Below are 17,846 nucleotides of genomic sequence, written 5' to 3'. Positions count from 1 at the left end.
GGAGATGTAGTTGACCTTCGCCCAAGGATTCTGATCCTCCATAGAAGTCTCAAGTCGTCGAGAGGTTGAGAGGTGATCAGTTTATCAAGTGGTTTCCAAAAGACAGATCGTTTGGCACGATTCGCTGGAGATGACATGATCTGAAAGCCACGGTCTGAAAGAGTAGTCATAGCAGAGGAGGTACGTAGTTTCTCTTCTTTGACATTGTCGTCTCAAACTACAACAAAGGCTTTTTTCAGTAACAGAATCGTGTTGATCTTGACATAAATACCATTACCAACGGCAGTGGTAAGTGCAAGCTTCGTAGAGTCATTCACCATCCCACTGGAGGGTTTGATCTTGACTTCACTTCACTTGTATGACCAGAGCTGTGGTAAGATGGGGAAGGAAGAAGAATAGGTAAAGATGGGAGGGTGGAAGGGAGGTGGGGTAATAAAAATAAGTGGCTCTACCACTTAGGTGCATGATAATACATGTACATGTATGTGTATAGTGTCAATAATGAAACCAATTTAGGTGAAAGAGGTATAACACTTACTCGTCAGTTTCAAACAGTTATAACAATGTGTAACTGCATGACTCTGAATCGGTAAGAGGTATACTAGGTACAATTAATTTTTTATTCCTTCCAGACGTAAGCTGGTAATAACGATGACAAGGCGATGGAAGGCAATTAATGTACCTCAACGGCTACATGTAAAAACTGGCCAGCTGGCCTCTTAGGAGGTGGTGTCCAACATTGATTGAATTGCTGATGTTACATGATTACATGTAATTGGTGATAATGTCTAAGAGATATCACCAGAAATGGGGGTGGAGTAACCCTTAATGAACATAAAATTGTTCAGGTGTTATCCAGTCATCGGTAGGTAGTTCAGGACTTTGGTCGTTGGAAATCATTCTTATGGATGAATCTACGCATCCGCTGTTGGAGGGTCATTCTTTGGATTCTGTGGTGAGATGCATTGATTACATAGTCGGTGGTGTTTGCAGTTGATAAAGCCTAATATTCATTGTAACTATGTCCTGTTGGGTGTGTAAAACCGCCATTCTTATTCCCTCTGTCTTTCTGGTGCTTGTGATGAAGCGTAGTCCTCTACTGTGTACACGTTGTAACTGTAGCAAAGGTCGTATATAGGTGCCTTTAGACGTGGGATGGGGCTGGATTAAACTTGTATAGAGAATTAAGGGCGGGCTTTGCCTACATTTTTTATTTTAGTGGCATGAGATGTGGAGTGAAGTAGTCTGTTTCATAGTCCATGAATCTTGTTAAGGTTTTTAATGGCTATAAGCGTACCTCTGATGGAGATACCCCTTTTGTCCTTTATAGTTGAGGAAATCTTGACTCTGTTGGGAGAATTCATCTTGATCCAAGATTGAAGACGAAAGTTAGAGGTTCCCCTCCCTAACGGGGATCACAAGGAGACTAGGAAAAGTAGGAGTCAGAGCGTCTGTGACTGTACAAGACAAAGTCTATAGAGCAAGTCGCTTGGATTCATATTATTAATTTCTGTGTTTTATTTTAGATGTTTTGTTTCAGATATTCTTGTTTAATTGTTTTATATTTTATTAAATAATTTTTACATAATTTTTGTTTTTAAATTGATTATTCTCATTTGTTTTCAATTTTTTTTTTCAGTTTTCTTTTTATAAGAAGGAAGTGTTCTTGGAAATATACTTTGAGGATCTGATTTGCGGCAATATCTTCACATTTTCTAACAGAAACTTTGAGAATAAATGATAGGCTCCCTCGGAGGCCTAGGTAACAGCCATACCATGAAATTTTGCAACATTGGGTAGTGTCATAGGCTGTACTCTACATCAAATACAACTACAACAGCTAAAGAATAATCCATAGAGACATAACAAATATATTATTGGGAGAGAAGCAAGAAGATAACAGAGCGATTATTTCTGAGATTTACAATGATTGGCAGAAGAGGCAATTTCGAGTCCCCTGGCGCCAGACAAATAATTTATTAATTAATCACTCGAGCATATTACAGATGGCTCTTAGCAGAACCATCTGTAATATGGGTCCAGGTACTGTAAATCAATATTACAGAGGCACATAATGGCTCCTGGGACAAAATCCTAATAGCTAAACGACTTACAGTGGTAATGAAATATTTACATCAAAACCTCTGTGTGGTGAGGTATGCATCAGCTGTTGGCATGGCCGATGCGGCAGGTTGTGTAGTGGGCTAGCTGCGGGATTTTCAAGGATAACTCCTGGTCAAAGAGGCTGACCAGGTCCCTACTTAACAGAACTCAGTGTGAATGCTTTGAGAAGATACCAGAGCAGCGAACGGACATTCCAGTGCATCGTTTCAGCGTAAATAGTTGAAATGTTGTGCAGTTTTAGAGGGTTTGGTGTTGTAGAGTCAGGACCAGTCAGCGCCTCCCCCCCTCTCCGCTGGGGGGGAGGGGGAGGGCGTGTGTAGTAAACAGTGACCCTCTCATAACGCCTCACCCCTGCACGTCTCCCCCGCCTCACCCACCCAACTCCCAGCGCCACCCCATCTGTAGAGGGTACTTCTCCCCTAACCCACGATGTCAGCAATGGCACTGCAGGGAGTGCCGGGCTCACAGGAACTTCCACTACAGGGACAGCATCGTGGAGTTCGACCGCGAGGCAGCTGCCAGGTGTGCCACAGGCAGTGTGTACTCAGTTTCTCAAGCTTCAACATCCGTGCACACGAGGGTCTGGGATCTTCAATCAACTTGGCGTCCACCAGGACGCTGACATGTCCCTAGGACAGCTCTCCATCGGGCTGCTAATGGAGTCACTGGCTTCTTGGACCTCTTGGGGAGGGTCGATGGTGCTCGTGCAAGCAGCAGATCCCTGGGCAATTTCCTGCTGTTTGCAATGGCTGTCTACCGAGGAGAGACAGGCACCTAGCAACATCTGTGGTTGGGGCAATGGATGAATTCCCTACTATGTTTGTTAACTGCTCATTACTCTGTAATTTGTCTATGATTGTAATCATGTCATAACGTTTTTATCATTCATTACCTTTGAAACTTGTCATGATTGTGACCAGCTCTACCTGGAGCTCATTACCTTTGTAAATTCTCATGATTAATGTGCTTATGATTCATTACCTTTGCAATTATTCATGAGTGTGACCAGCTCAACCTGGAGCTCATTACCTTTGTAACTTGGTCATGATTATGACCAGATCTAGTTCATTACCTTTGTAACTTGCTCAGCTATTAAAACTTTGGAGTCCAGTCCCTGGACCAATTATGTACCTCTGTAATCTTTTGACTACCGCCCACAGGATGGGTATGGGGTGCATAATAAACATATTAAACTAATTGGTGAGGTATGTTGAAATTTGAGAGTCCATGTGTGGAAAATATATATTTATATTTTCCAGAAATACAGTAGTTATATGTAAATAGATGGCCATACTGTATTTAATAAAATTTATGTTATAAAAAATGGGAAAAAAATCCGCACCTAAGCAGAAGAGACTCGCTGTTTGAACTGGTCAACAGAAAGTTAGTGAAATCGGAAGAATTTTCGTGCTCTAGATGTTAAAAATGGGCTGACACCTCTCAAATAGGAGACGAAATTGTTGGATGTGCATTCCTGCACAAATTGAGATATCAGACGACTGGACAAGACAGCTCCAGGAACCTCAGATAAGCTATCTAGATTTGTGTTATAATTCTGGCCAGTATTTTCATAAATTTAGACAGCGAGGTTTTCTGAGTACAATACACCTTGATCTCCAGTCAAACTGGTGAGTGATTTTAAGATATTCTCCTTCTGTTATGTGTATGTGTATCTATAATAATTTTTTTAATTTTAATATACAGTCCACAAATTTATATTTACCAGAATTCCTGGTGTATGCACATTTCATTTGTAATTAATAGATCTAGAGCAACTTGTGGATATGACAGTGGTAGGTATCAAAGGGGGACATTTTTTGTGACCTAGGTGTCCCAAATTCCTACTTGTCTATGTAACTCTGATAAATAATAATTATCTTTGTTATCATTTACTGTTATGTACATAATGAGTTACATTCAGATAAATGCAATTTTCCACACCATGAGTGAGCAATAATTAGATTTAAGATGGCTACACCACTATAGGGTCCTCTCGATTTCTCCACAGTAGAGTAACCACGTAATTTAATATGTTGATCAACTCTTACTCATACTCATACTCTTATTCAAGAGTATAACATCGGGATTATAATTATGTAGTTCAACTTCAAGGCGGTAACGGTTATTAAAGAAATGTTGAATATTAAGTTGGAAAATTGTAATCCCCATTATTTCATGCTCTTCGGACGTGTACTGCAGACTGAACGCCTGCAAGTAATGTCTTTTTTGGTATACTCACTATCCCTGCTGGACTTGTCAAGTGGAGGAGGGAAGTTCTGAGTAGTTGCTTGTGTATTGAAAGTGTCACCAGCTTCACTAGAGTTGGTAATATTAACAGAATCATTAGAGTCATTAGAGTCATCATCAGAAAACTGAGGTGTGATATTCCCAGTTTCAGGAAGCAGAGGCTCGTGAGTGTTAATGGGAGACTGTATTCCCTGGAACGCAGGAGGGAGAGATACATGATTATATACACCTGGAAAATCCTAGAGGGACTAGTACCGAACTTGCACACGAAAATCACTCACTACGAAAGAAAAAGACTTGGCAGACGATGCACCATCCCCCCAATGAAAAGCAGGGGTGTCACTAGCACGTTAAGAGACCATACAATAAGTGTCAGGGGCCCGAGACTGTTCAACTGCCTCCCAGCACACATAAGGGGGATTACCAACAGACCCCTGGCAGTCTTCAAGCTGGCACTGGACAAGCACCTAAAGTCAGTTCCTGATCAGCCGGGCTGTGGCTCGTACGTTGGTTTGCGTGCAGCCAGCAGCAACAGCCTGGTTGATCAGGCGCTGATCCACCAGGAGGCCTGGTCACAGACCGGGCCGCGGGGGCGTTGACCCCCGAAACTCTCTCCAGGTAAACTCCAGGTAAATAACCCTAGAAAAATCTCAAGTAACAGTGTTCAGAGTTGCTCAGCTCGAGAATTACTCAGGATAACTGAAGAGCAGGAACGACGACATCTTCTCTCAACGGCGACTGGGCGGCTTCTGTGTGTGTATGTGGGGACAGTACGAAGAGTAGATGGTGAAAGGAATGTCTTGATTCGAAGATAAAAGAGTTGGGACTAAACCCAACCGCTAAGCCTTGAAAGCAGACTTGGAACAGCAACATAAAAAACAGAACACTCAGTCTCTCTGGCCGGCTAGCTGCATCTCGTATCCTTGATGTTTATTGGCGACTGGCAGAAGCTATAGGGCGTGGTCAAGAGAGGCTTGTTCTTGAGTGGTCAGGTGTCGTTGAAGTGTGTGTCAGGAGTTACTTCACTTCTACTTTGGTGGAGGCATTCTTTATGTTGTGCAGTTGTAAGGAGGAAACGATGAGTAGTCTTGTAATCTTGGGTCGAAGGGCTGGGTCGGCTTGTAACTGGTCTAAGGTCTTCATGAGTGTTGAGAAGGAACAATAAGTGCATTTACGATTTGTAAACTTGACTGTCCTGTCGACTACATTCTCATACAAAGCGTCGACATTCATGGTGAGTTCTCGGTCAGGAGTCGTATAAAAAGTTATATCTTTTCAGTGTAGGTATTGATCTCGGTAGCGGTCTTGCCAGTGTAGGTATTGATCTAGGTAGCTGTTTCCTGTTTCAATACGTTGAGTGAAGACTGGTGGAGTTTTTGTTGTCTTCGTTGGTGGATGCAGCAAGGAAGGTTCATTCAATGTTGGTGTCTCAGCTTCGGAGTGTATAGAAGACTGTGGTGGAATCGTGGCTTCTGATTAGTCCGTTTGTGTAGTGGTGAGTGGAGGCGAGGAAATGCGATTGACGTCATCACGAAGAGCCAATCGACGAATAGCAGGCTTGGTGGTGTCTTGGATGTTGTCAGGTGAATGTTGATTGGAGGATTCAGAGGAGGCGTCGTCATTATCAATTATTAATTCCTTTAAGTCATCTGGTGCTTCAAAACTGACGATCTTCGGGATTATTTTCAAAATCTCAGCTGATGTGAAAATTTGTGTGGACTGCCTCCAAGTGAGTCTCCTACCCTGGCAAACTCTATTGACACCGAGCTCTGAGGTCGGTACCTCAGCCTCACAAGTGGCTTATAGGACAGATTTCACAAATGATTGATGTTGCAAGGACTAACTTACTTGGTGTTGCAGCATATATCCTGATCTTCAACTTCCCTAAGCTTAGCCTTAGCCCCTTTGGACTTCCCCTCAGAAACCACGTGCAACCGGGAGCCTTAATTCCTGCAATATTCAACAGTTGTTAGTGACCTGCCTACACCTCAGAAATTCCTATATCCAAGAGGGTGTGTATCCCCTAGTATAACTATGCAGACACGGACACTAGCTTCCAGACTGACGAGAGACACTGGTACTTACTGGGCATGCATTGCCAGCTGCAACACAGGCCCACAGATCAACTCACTCACAATCTCCTCAGACACTGGCCAGAAATCTACGAGATAAAGTGGAGGTCTTGTCTTACTGTATGGGCCTGACGGAGGTCATCTACGGTACATTGAGGTGCCTCTACCAGATTTCCCCAGGTCTCGAATGTGAAGACACGTGGGGGGCGCCATCTGCTGATCACGGCACGTCTTGTCCAGTTGGTGTCTCTCTTAAGAAGGATGCTATTGTGTCTTTGAGACCCGCGCCTCGTCATTCAAGCTAGGGCTGCCAGTTCTCCCTAGCTAACTTAACCTAGTGTTTGCCTACATTATCGGCCTATTACTACCTATGTTAAGGTCTTAGATCTACATTATTATTATTATCTACAGTTGCCTCAATGATCCTAATATTAGTGTACTACCAGTAAAACTACCTACTCCTTCCCTGAACGGTAAATCTATAACTTAAATAGTGCTTACCAACCACGCCAACTCGGAGAGAATGCTTTTTGTTTGGGTGGGTTTAAGGGCCACTCAGCTCAGCCATTCCATTACGGCTATGCTGGGACCCCTTCGTATGCCGTATCTGTCCTGTGGAACTTTAGGGACCAAATAAATTTCCACAGCTGATGGTGGACTTGCAGGGAAGTTAAATGATGGCATGTTGTTGAGTGCAAGAAGTTCATTAATAGTCGTGTTGAAAGAGCCAGGCTTCGCAGCATTTTGCATGTGAACAAACATCATGCAGTAGTGGAATTTGGTAGAGATATCGTCAGGTGGAGGTTGGGTAGTGAGAGGTGGTGGTGACAACTGTTGAGTGGCTTGTAGAATCTTGGATGTTGTTGATTGAATCTTTGCAATTGCAGCATATGTAGGAGAGGTTCCAGATGACTTCTTAGTTTCTTCTTTGAGTTTCTTAGAGAGAATATCCTTGCACACTGGACATTTGGCTGCGAGAGTATGGTGGTCACTCTTACAGTTGATGCAAGTGGGAGCAGCAGTGGAAGTGCAAGAACGAAAATCATGACCTGGAGACCCACAGGTGGAACATATCTTCTTATTCTTCACGTGGCAGTCGGCAGTAGAGTGACTGTACGAGTAACATGCCCAACAAGGTGTTATGTAAGTGAAGCATTCAGGTTCAATCTGTCGAGGGTTGATGAAGTAGTAAGAGATGGCCAGGCCATCAGACAGTGCTCTGGTCGCCATGGTAATGTCCAGAAACGTGACTTTGAGCATCGAGGAAGCGTTGGGGATCTTCACAACAGAGTCAGTCTTGGCCAAGGTGTTGAGGTCTTCAAGTGATGACGTAATTTCCTCGATGGACATGTTCGTGATTAGCCTGTCAAGGTGTTTCATGAAAACAGAACGTTTTGCAAGCATGTATGGTGACGTGGAAATGGTAAAGCTACGGTCTTCTAAGGTCTTCATGGCTGTAGGTGTAAGTACTTTGTCAGCTTCATCATCATCGAGAAAAGTGACGATGAAAGCTCCTTTCAGTGAAGTAATCTTGGAGAACTTGGCGTGAAGACAAGTGTTGAGTGAGGCTGCAAGCTCAAGCTTCGTGGCGTCATCGACGACAGCAGATTTGGGTTTAATTCTCACACGATGAGACATCGTGGAGATGGTAGACCAAACTCACTCGTGGGCGGTGCAGAAGCCACAGGAAGTTATTTATTTATTTTATTTATTTATTTATTTAGAAATTTTAGCATACATACAGAGGTACAAAAAAAGATACAGGTAAGAGCAGCATGCCAAAGCCACTTATATGCATAGCATTACGGGCTGGCTTAAAATTAACTTAAGATTAAACTAAGCAATGATGAAATCAGTGATAAGACATTATTGTAAACAGATAACTATAAAGTACAAATGAGTATTACAAAGACAGGTCATATGGTTGCATGCATTGCTGTTCATTCAGTAGAATGGAGTATTCTGTTAGGTAGTGTATTTAAAAAAATAACAAAGTTAGATTGGGTCCTAGGTTTAACATTTGTGTGATATAATTGTGAGTAACATTTAGGATATACAATTTATATGGTTAAGTTATTCAGTATATATTTGGTTTTGAGTGAGTAAGTGAACTTTGAGAAGAGACTTGAATTTATAAACAGGTAGTGTTTCTTTTATATTTACAGGTAATGAATTCCAGATTTTAGGGCCTTTTATGTGCATTGAGTTTTTGCATAGCGTGAGTTGGACACGAGGAACATCAAAGAGTGATCTGTGCCTTGTGTTATGGTCATGTGTTCTGTTGAGGTTGGCAAGGAGATGTTTGAGGGGAGGGTTAATATCAGAGTTAAGTGTTCTATGTATGTAATAAGTGCAATAATAAGTATGGATGTTTTGTATGGTGAGTAGGTTGAGTGTTTTGAATATTGGTGGAGTGTGCTGCCTGTAGTGAGAATTTGTTATCATTCTAACTGCAGCCTTTTGTTGGGTAATTAGTGGTCTGAGATGGTTAATTGTTGTTGAGCCCCATGCACAAATTCCATAGGTGAGATAGGGGTAAATAAGAGAGTGATAAAGGGCCAGGAGGGCTGACTGTGGAACATAGTACCGTATCTTCGATAGTATGCCTACAGTCTTGGAAATTTTCTTAGAAATTTGTTGTATATGTGTATGAAATTTGAGTCTATTATCGAGGTGGATTCCTAAGAATTTTCCCTCTGTTAGCTTTGTGATAGGTGATCGGTGATCCGTTTATCGTTATGTTAAGAGGTACATCTGTAGCTCTGTTACCAAACTGAATGAAGTAGGTTTTGTCAATGTTTAGTGTAAGTTTGTTAGTCCTCATCCAGGTAGATATTTTCTGTAATTCGGTGTTTACAGTATTGGCTAGCGTGACTGGGCTCGGGTGAGAGAAGACGTATGTGGTGTCATCTGCAAAAAGTGTGGGTTTGAGTAATTGCGAAGCATTTGGTAGGTCATTTATGTATAGGAGAAAGAGAAGAGGGCCAAGGACGCTTCCCTGTGGGACACCAACTGTAATTGGTTGTGCGGAAGAGCTTGCCCCATTTGCATACACATATTGGCTTCTGTTGCTGAGGTAAGACTTGAGGTAGTTGAGGGAGTGCCCTCTAATACCATAGTGTGACAATTTTACGTGGAGCAAGTCATGGTCAACTGTATCAAAAGCTTTACGTAAGTCAATGAAGATCCCCAGTGGGACTTCTTTTTTCTCTATTGCAGTGTATATATGTTCTAGCATGTGTATAATAGCATCATTAGTATTTTTATTAGGCCTGAATCCAAATGTTATGGGAGATGAGGTAGGAGTAGATTCGTTTATGAATTAATTTTTCGAAGATTTTTGAGAGAGGGTGTAAATTGGATATTGGCCTATAGTTATTCAACTCTGTTTGGTCTCCTCCTTTATGAATCGGGGTGACCCTTGCTATTTTGAGAACTGTAGGGAAGGTGGAGGATTCAATGGATTTGTTAAAGAGTGTTGCAATGATTGGTGATAGTACTTGTGACGCTTTTTTTGTATATAAAGGGTGGTAAGGTATTTAAATCTCCTGCCTTGTTTTTCAGTGCGTTGATAATAAGGGAGACTTCGTATGGGTTAGTCGGAGCTAGGAACAGTGTGTTCGGGTAGTTGCCGGTGAGGTAGTCATTTGGTGGGGTATCTGAGCTTGGGATTTTATTGGCAAGGTTTTGACCTATAGTGGAGAAGAAATCATTGAGTCTGTTTGCTGTTTCTGTTGGTGGGAGTTGGGGTTCATCTGATTTTGCTAATTTTATTTCGCTATGTCGTGATATCTTTTTTGTTCCCAGAATTTCTGATAGGGTCTTCCAGGTCTTTTTTATATCACCTCGTAAGTTGGATAATCTGTTCTCATAATACAATTTTTTTGCCCTTCTTATCAGGCTGGTTAGGACTGACGAGTAACGTTTTGTTTGGTCTCTGGTTATGTGACCCATTCTGTACTGTTTTTCATATCGGTGTTTTGTATTTATGGATTTTAGAATGCTGGGTGTTAGCCAGGGACTGTTCAGTCTCTTAGCTGTCATCTGTTTAGTTTTTTTGGGCAGTGCTTGTTATAAAGGTATTGGGTCTTTTTTAGAAAATTATTAAAACATTCGTCAATATCTGTATAGATTTCTAGCTCAGTGTGCCAGTCAATGTTTGTTACTGCTGTTGTGAAGTTATTAATGGCTGCCTCATTGTGAAGTCTGAAGGTGACTTTAGTAGTGTCTTGGGGTATTTTACCAAGATTTGTTATGAGGAAAGTAGGGTAGTGGTCTGTGGTATTATCTGTAATTATGCCTGATTTTAAAGGGGATATGGTGTTGGTCCAGATGTGGTCAAGTAGGGAAACACTAGTCTCCGTAACTCTTGTAGGTTTTGTTACTGTTGGTAGCAACATGCAGTTACTCATTGTGTTTGTGAATTCAGTAACATGTGGGTCCTGGTCTTGCAGGAGATTTATATTGAAGTCACCTGAGAGTAGTAAGTGATCTTTGTTCATGCGTGCATCAGTTATCATACTTCCTAGGTTTTGACTAAATTGGCTAATGTTTGATTGTGGAATTCTGTAGATGTTTATCACTGTGAGAGGTTTTTGTAGGTATTTGGATTTTAATTTAGCTATTATATATTCCCCATGTTCATCCCTTGTGCAAGTATTAGTGATACATTCTAGTTGGTCTGAGTAGTATATAGCTGTGCCACCCCCTTGTTGGTCTGGCCTACAGTTGTGTATGGCTGTGTAACCAGGAATGGCATAGACATCTGTAGTATCAGGCTTTAGCCAGGTTTCAGTTAGTGTAATGATGGACATATTGGCATGCAAGGAATTTAGTAATGCTAGGAGGTCATCATAATGCTTGCTTAAAGATCTGATATTGTAGTTAAAGATAGTTATGTTGTTGTTGGCTCTGAGAAGTGCCTTTGATTGTTCTGCTGTGTAGTAATTACAGTAACTGTTTGAATCATTTAAGTCATTAAATAAGAGGCTGGTATCAGGATCAATGCTTGTAATCATAAGATTTGTAGTGAATCTATAGTTAGAATTAAGTAAAAATTAAAGTAAATATTCTAAAGCTAAAAAAAATAGCACCTGAATTATTTAACAAATGTAAAAAATAATGAGCTAAGGTAGTTTTTTAAAGCTAAAATGAAGGAGACAATATAAAAGGGACTAAAATAATTTGTGGTGAACAAATAAAGTGATGATCAAATAATGGAGCTTGGGAATATGATAGTAGTAGTACTTTAAAAGTAATTCTTTAAAGTTAGAATTATAATATAAAATTGTAATATAAAAGGGACTAATATAAGTTGTGGTGAACAATAAAGTGGTAATCAAATAAATGATCTTTGGGGTATAATGGCAAAATAGTGAACTTATTAACTTTAGCACCTGAGAATAGCACCTTGATTATTTTAACAATTGCGAATATATGAGCTAAGGTAGTTAAATAAAGTTAAAATAAAGGACAAAAAATATATAAGGGACTACAATAAAGTAATGGTAAACAAGTTAAATGGACAGATAGTCACTATGAAATAATATTGGTTTAGGAGTAAGATCTGATTTGTAATATTAAATAAGTTCTGCAGTTTATTGCACAATAAAAAGTAAAAAAAAAATGAGGTAGTTGGTACTAGCTAGCAAAAGATAGTTTTGGTACTTGCAAAAAAGTAATTAGAATATACACTAATTGCACACACAATAAAAAGTGACTAGAAAAACAAGTAGCGGTAAACAAAATTAAATGGACAGGTTAGAACAATGAATAATGGTAATGTCTTGGTTATAATATGATAGTAAGATGGTAGACAGATACAAAGGATAATATAAAGGTTGGAGTTGAATATACAAACTTGAAAATTTGGCAACAAAATGTTATGGGAAGTATAAAATAATGTTTAATGTACAAAAGTAAAATTGACTGGTAGTAAATATGGTGTTTAATAAAATTTTAGTAAGTAATAATGATTACAAAAAAAGTGAAAAAGTAATGTTTATTTCATTCAATATTGCACTGCTAGTTATACTAGAGGTTATATGGCAGTACAAGGTAATTAAGAGTACTCTAAGATAGTAAATGTGGTATAAAACAGGTAAAGGTAATTAGACAAGTAATGGTTATTAAATGTCAAAAATGTTAAGAGTAAATTGAAATTATAGTAAAAATGATAATTATTAATTTTAGTAAGTAATATCAATTGATAGTATTTAAAAAAATATGAGGTAGTAATATGGACAGAGAAAGTATCAATTCAGCTAATGTTTAAGCAAACAATAGTAAATAAGAAAATTACATAAGGTGACTTATGCTTACTAGTAAAATCACAAAATGAGGTAGTTGATTATTTAAATACTAAAAGATTGTACAATGAAATTTGAACAATAATGGAGCAAAACATACACTACACTACGTAGGCTTTTAAGTTGGACATTGTTTAGTTATTCTCTGTAAGATTAGTATCCCTGAGAAATTGTGACAGATCATTCTCGTTCGTGATTGTGTACAGTTGACCTACATTTGTTTTCCTAACAAGAATTTTCCCATCCCGTGTGAAGCATTGGTGTATTGTGTCATTATTCTCCCGCTTAAGTTTTCTGACTCTATACAGGAGGTTCTGACGTTTTTTGGTAAGACACTCGTTTATGTATACCTCTTTCTTTACTTTAATAGATGCAATAATTAAGTCTTTTTTCCTGTCATGTGATTGGAATCTAAGCATAACACTTTTTCTACCATGGGATCCTAGTAACCTGGCTTCTTTTATTTCAGACTCTGGTACAATAACACTTGTTTGGTCCTTTATGATCTGCAGAGTAATTTCTTTACTGTTTGTTTGGTTCATATCACTGGGAAAAAGTGAACTGTTAACTATTACTGCGTCCGATAGTTTATCTTGTTCAGTTTTATCTTCTTGGAGAGCAAAGTAGTCACTGAACTGGTTATCTAAGTTGTTCTTCCATTCTTTTACTGCTTCTTCAACCTTTGTATTAAGAGATATTATTTGTTGGGTATGGCTATCTATGACTGTCTGGATGGTCTTGCCACAGTTAGTCATTCCTGGTGTTGATAACTTTTGTTCAAGACTGAGGATTTTGTTCTCGAGTTGTGTCATCCTGGTGTCTTGTTTTGTTAGCGTCTCTCGAAGATTAATATTTTCAATAACTAAGTTGGAGATGCATGTCTTTAGGGTATCTGGATCGTTGGTCATACCTGAGAGACTACTTGGTAGGTTGAATCCGGGGAAGAGAGGGGAGGATGGGCTGGTGACAGCCATGTTTGTTGTTATTGTTGTGGTGTCGCCTTGAGTGGTGGTGAGTGGGGTGGTTGCTGGGCCGGCGTCCTCCTGACTACGCTTGTTGAATAGTTGATTTTTCGGCGTTTTCTTGCTGGCCTTGGTGCTGTTTCCTCTTAGATTGCGCCTCATAATACTACAGGAATTCTTGTAGTTAAGAAGAAGTTGTAGTTATACAAAGTTTAGGGTTACGTTGTTTGGCTGGCAGCGGGGTGTTGCTTTCGGTTTGTGGGCAGTCTTCCTTTGATCTCTATTATGTTCGATTTGTAGGTTTCACTGTTGGTAATCTTTGGTCATTCTGGGTGCTACGTTGGGTAGTGCAGTTTTGCATGTAACTAGGTCATCATAGGAGCATTGGTAGCTCTGATAGTTGGAGAAAAGTACGGAGCTTGGAGGTCGCTGCTGCCTGATGACTGATCATAGTGATGCCAGGGCGATTAAGGACTTTTCCAAAACATCATAAATAAAATTATCGATTTATCGTAGTTTATCATGTAGCGTCATTGATTTTCCCTATATATTCAAATTCAAATTCGAAGTTTATTCTCTATAAAGATTACAATGTTGAATTTACAGAATTTGGTTGTTGTGTGGTTTACATGTAGTTAAATAATGATTACAGAGTGTACCACTAGAATGCCTAGCATGGCTAGGCATTTCAGGCAGACTTAGTTTAATTCTTTATTTTAAAATATTACAAATTATGAGGTAAGTTGGTATTATGGCTAAGTGACTAAATACTAGTTTGTGAGTTTAGCAATGTGAATGCTTTTGTTTTGGCACAGTACATAGTTTCAGTATTGGAGAATCATAGGATTCATTATTTTAAGATTGAGATTAATATTTCTGTTTATGGTCAAATGGGTGAGTGAGTGTGTGGAAATTTATTTGGTCCCTAAAGTTCCACAGGACAGATCCAGCATGGCCATACGGGACGGCTGAGCTGGATGGCCCTTATACCCCACCCAAACATGAAAGCATTCTCTGGTTGGCGATGGATTGTTGGTAGGCATGTATTTAATTTATAGATTTACTCTTCAGGGAAGGAGTAGGTAGTTTTACTGGTAGTACACTAATATTAGGATTATTGAGGCAACTGTAGATAATAATAATGTAGACCTAAGACCTAACATTGGTAGTAATAGGCCGATAATGTAGGCAAACACTAGGATAAGTTAGCTAGGGAGAACTGGCAGCCCTAGTTTGAACGAAGAGACGAGGGTCTGGAAGAGGGACCAGCTCGTTCTTCTTAAGACAGACACCAACTGGACAAGATGTGCCATGATCAGCAGACGGCGCCCCCCACGTGTCTACACATTTGAGACCTGGGGAAATCTGGTAGAGGCACCTCGATGTACCGTAGATGACCTCCGTCAGGCCCATACAGTAAGACAAGACCTCCTTTATCTCGTAGATTTCTGGCCAGTGTCTGGGGAGATTGTGAGTGAGTTGATCTGTGGGCCCAGTGTGCAACAGGCAGAGCATGCCCAGTAAGTACCAGTGTCTCAAAGCAGTCTGGAAGCTAGTGTCCGTGTCTGCATAGTTATACTAGGGGATACGTACCCTCTTGGATATAGGAATTTCTGAGGTGCAGGCAGGACACTAATAACGATTGAATATTGAAGGAATTAAGGCTCCCAGTTGCACGTGGTTTCTGAGGGAAAGTCCAGAGGGGCTAAGGCTAAGCTTAGGGAAGTTGAAAATCAGGATATATGCTGCAACACCAAGTAAGTTAGTCCTTTATACGTGCATGCAGGCGAGTTTCTTGCAACATCAATCATTTGTGAAAATCTGTCCTATAAGCCACTTGTGAGGCTGAGGTACCCACCTCAGAGCTCGGTGTCAACAGAGTTTGCCAGGGTAGGCGACTCACTTGGAGGCAGTCCACACAAATTTTCACAAAAGTGGTCCTTCGAAAACCGTGATGTGGAATAGCTAGGTTAAGCTATCATTGCTAGACCACAGTTAGGAACCAGTTTAACAGAGTTAGGTTAAGTTAGCACACCTAGGCCCAAAGTTACACAGAGCTAGGCCAAGCTGACTATACACTGAAGTTGTTATTTGCAATAATTTACAGGCAGGCCAGGTAGGCTAGAGAAGCTTGTGAATTTAATTATTTACAGTGATTACAAGTAATCCAGACTAGGAGACTTGTGGGTTAATTACTTACAGTGGATTTGCAAGGTAGCCACAGTTAGGCTAGGTTTGTGCAATATTTACGAAAGTTATAGTAGCTAGGACAGAGTTAACCTAGTTATTATTTACAGAGATTTCTAAAGCTAGGTTAAATTAAGCTATAGCACACTAGTTAGGTAAGGATTTACCTTATCCAACCATCCACGCTAGACAGAGTAAACTGGACAGTTAGGCCAAGCTATTTACATACATTATTCATTTACTGTTTCACAAGTTGAATTGTTGAATTTATTTGTGTTAACCAAGTGATTTTAATTTGTATACTGCACTTTTTATTGTGTGATTTTCATTGTCTTTGATTCATTTTAATGTGGGATTTGTGAATTGTACCTGAGACTAGGTTAAGTCCTGTAATTATTTGCTGGCATTGTACAGTTAAGTGCTAGGTTAAGCTTTCACATCGATACACATTTTGATTGGGATTTGAGAGCTAACAGTGTACATTTTTGATTCAGAGTAGAGTCAATAATATAAAGGGAGTTGTCAAGCTTGTTGAGAAGTCTTGAGACTCGTTCATTCTTGCCTAATACCGTTCGTGCTGTGAGGTGAGCTAATTGAAGTGCAAATTAGTACCGTGATCTTAACTAAACCGCAACTATGGTAGGTGAAGATGCAGTACCGGCTGTCCCAGGTCTAAGTCAATTAAAGCGGTCTATGGGAGCCTATAAGGGGCGCCTGAGCAAAGCATGTGAGGAGTGTCGTATGGTCAGGCAAGATCAAGACGTAGACTGGGAGGAACTAGAGAGTTGCCTGAAACCTTTGGAGCAAAGACTGGAGGCCTTTGAGAGATCATTTGTCCTTTATGAGACAGAGGCCTATACTACGGATGGGGTTGTAGGCGCACTTATAAACACAAACATTAAATATAAATCAGGAACGTGCGCGGTAAGCTCTCCAATATACAAAAACAGTTAGAAACAGAAATACAAATAGCTAGAGCTTCATTTAAGGAGGTTATTAATAGAATATTCAAGAGGTTGCTAGTAGAATTGCAGTAAATCAACCATTCAAATCATTATGAAGCTGTGTGTAGTCTGTGGTCAGTCAAACAAACGGGCTTCCACATGGGTAAATTGTCATTTTTGTGGAAATTGGTGTCATGCCCCTTGTGCAGATATCCAAGAACTAGTTACAAGCAGTGTTAAAACAGGGAAGTGTTTTTGGGTATGCCCAAATGAGATAAATCTGTGGACTAAAATCACAAGGGTATTAAAAGAGGACAACATCAAAGCTGCTTTCATAGAAAACCTGGAAGCTTTCTACAACAGATGGGAACATAAAAAGTCTGGGCTGAATGGTACTGCCCTTGATACTGGCCATGTAGTCAGAAACTGTAAGGTTGGAGATGAAGTCCTGGTAGTCAGTAAATGTGGGGCTGATAGTGCTGTCCTGGGAGACAGTAATGGTGAAGCGGGAGGTGCTGTCCTGGGAGACAGTAATGGTGAAGCTGGAGATGCTGTCCTGGGAGACAGTAATGGTGAAGCTGGAGATGCTGTCCTGGGAGACAGTAATGGTGAAGCTGGAGATTTTGTCCAGGTAGTCGGGAATTATACGCAGGAAGGAATATATATAAATGACCTCATAGGGGACAGGAGCCATAGTAGGGAAACAAGTGTAGTCAAAGATAAGATAAAACCAATATTGCAAACTAGAAATACTGCAGGAAATAGCAAACAAGAGGACTCCACTAGCAATAGTGAGGATATATTACCAAAAACAACTGGTGGGAGTGTTGTGATAGAAACACAGGCCTTATCTCTAGGCTTTATTGAACATAGAATCTTCATAGTACTTCTGCAACAACAAAATATAATGACTAGTACATCTAATAATGGCTTCTACAGGGATGGTGATGTCTTGCATATGTCAAGAGAAAAGTTATAACTACAGGCCACATATTTAAACTC

General features: G+C 40.1%; 1 protein-coding gene across 1 annotated transcript in view; it reads left to right on the top strand.

The window, feature by feature from the left end:
• Positions 1–17,846, top strand: part of LOC128688155 (retinol dehydrogenase 11) — a 645,869-nt gene that overhangs the window by 198,489 nt on the left and 429,534 nt on the right. The gene's annotated exons all lie outside the window — the stretch shown is intronic.

Source organism: Cherax quadricarinatus, chromosome 19 (genome assembly GCF_038502225.1).
Source record: "Cherax quadricarinatus isolate ZL_2023a chromosome 19, ASM3850222v1, whole genome shotgun sequence".
Taxonomy (NCBI): domain Eukaryota; kingdom Metazoa; phylum Arthropoda; class Malacostraca; order Decapoda; family Parastacidae; genus Cherax; species Cherax quadricarinatus.
Note: the sequence above shows the minus strand (reverse complement) of the source record. Positions and strands in the feature narration are given on the sequence as shown.